Source organism: Lolium rigidum, chromosome 6, assembly GCF_022539505.1.
Source record: "Lolium rigidum isolate FL_2022 chromosome 6, APGP_CSIRO_Lrig_0.1, whole genome shotgun sequence".
NCBI lineage: Eukaryota > Viridiplantae > Streptophyta > Magnoliopsida > Poales > Poaceae > Lolium > Lolium rigidum.
In genome coordinates this window covers 299449757-299451896 of record NC_061513.1, presented here as the reverse complement: position 1 = coordinate 299451896, position 2140 = coordinate 299449757, and positions in this window count along the sequence as shown.

Genomic DNA, 2140 nt, shown 5'->3' with positions numbered 1-2140 from the left:
AGACAGGTATAGGCCCGCTTACTTCGTCTGCCTTTGTCTGATTCATCAGTTGGTAAAAAGAAATTAGATGGGCTTTTCTTATGTTTAGACTTTCGAAGATAGACGAGGCCCATTAAATGTTTCTATTGTTTTTTCGTTTGTGGTAGTGCTTTTGGTGTCTTTTGTTTTTGTAGACTGAATGGCTGGCTAATGACTACATGTTTGAAAATCCATATTTTTGAATGCTACAAAACATAGAATAGAAAATTTTCTACAGAGTAAAAAAAAATTGGTATGTGATTTTTATTTCATGGCCTGTTTGTTCTTTAGGCAGATTTTTCATCGCCGTTAGTGCAGCAAAGAGGTGCGAGTGCAAAATATGACAATGTAGTGGAGAAGCCCAGAGATATGCAGAAATTGGAGGACCAGGATGTAATCTCCTAGCTGCAATCAGTAGGTGTACAGTGTACTATTTGTATAATACTATCGAATTCGTTCTGCAAACGACGGTACCTCTGCTTTTGCAACGTTCGAGTTTGAACACATGTATTCTCTGCAAGACTAAGCTCCAATGGCCGAATCAGAGTTCACAGATAGTGTTCGAGGGTAACCCCCGAACGGGGCAAGTTACACATGTATTCGCTGCTCTACAAGTTACAGGAGCAGCGGCATGACCCGAAATGGAACTACACTTCCACGCGGGGCAATTCCTGAATCTAGTTTGGCTGCTAGATCTGCGTTCAGGGTGGCCGTGGTCTGCAACAAGGACGTTTTCCTCGGCATCTACGGGGAGAGCAACAACTACCAAGCGAGTTAAAGCGGTCAACATCGATCATGAAAACAATACCATAACAGGTTGGCCCATTCGCCGAGAGCCGCACAATCTTGTCTACTTTCTGAGCCAGTCCCATATATTTTCGGGTTAGCTTTTTTTTTAGGTTTATTTATAATTTTACATCTAGTTTTTGTTTTGTTCCCGTTTCTGCGTTTCTCCCCAGTTTTCTAGGATCCTGAAAAAATGTTCAAATTTTTTCTAAAAGATGATTTTTTATTTTATTTTCATATTTTAACATTTTTTAAATTTGACAATTTTTAGAATTCGAATTTTTTAAAAAACAAAAACATAAAAATATGAACATTTTAAAATCTAAATAAATTCTAGATATATTTTTTAGAAATTTGAAAGAAAAAAATCAAAGTCTAAACAGCTTTCAAGTTTGGTTCTTAAGTTTAAACAATTTTCGATAATGAACATTTTATTTATGATCATAAGAATTTTTCTAATTTGAAAAAGGCGAAGTATCCAGTGAAAACCATGATTCGGTGAAAACCTGGAAACTAACGTCCTCAGTCGTCTGATCGTTGATGGTTGGCACAGATTAGTAGTGGACTCCCCCACCGGCCACTTAACCCACTTTTCAATTTAACCCCCTATGAATTACCCACGATCAGAAAGATCTTAACACCTCGACCTGTCCTCCTTGATCATCTCCTTTGATCTCGCGTACGTGAACATGGTGCCGCCGGCCGTCGTCCCTGGCGATCCGGACGCGACGGAGACTCTCTGTTCAGACCCGTCGCCGTCGGCCCTCAGACTTGATGCCGGTGGCGAGCCATCCCCTCCAATGCTCACGTCTCACACTTCAAACCATGCGTCACCACCAGCCGCCGTGCTCGACGCGCTTGCTCGCTGCATCCCCTCCAGTGCCCATGCCTCATTGTAGCACTGCCCCGGTGAGCACAAATTCCATCCCTGTTTGTTTTTCTTGCTTTCTTTGTCCATTGATACAATCTGTAGTTGCATCTGTTAGTCTCGTGTAACTGTCGTTTTATCCAGATTCAGTCGTAAACTAGTCTTTGTGTGAATATTCAGTCCCGAGTTTGGTTGCCTAGCGCTCTAGCCTTGTAAGATTTTGTGTCAGAAGAGATTAGTACTAAGCTAGCTAGCTAGTCAATTGATACGGTTAGATGAGTTCTTGTTTGGACGGTTCATTAAAAAAAGTTCAGGTTCGCTGAGTTCAATTTTGCTTGGGTGTACTAGTCCAAATAGGTTCAGGTTCATTAAAAAAAAAGTTCAGGTTGGGTGAGTTCGAGTTTGTTTGGGTGTGCTTGCTTGATTATCATACATCGTAACACATATTTGTGTTGTTTGCATTACAGA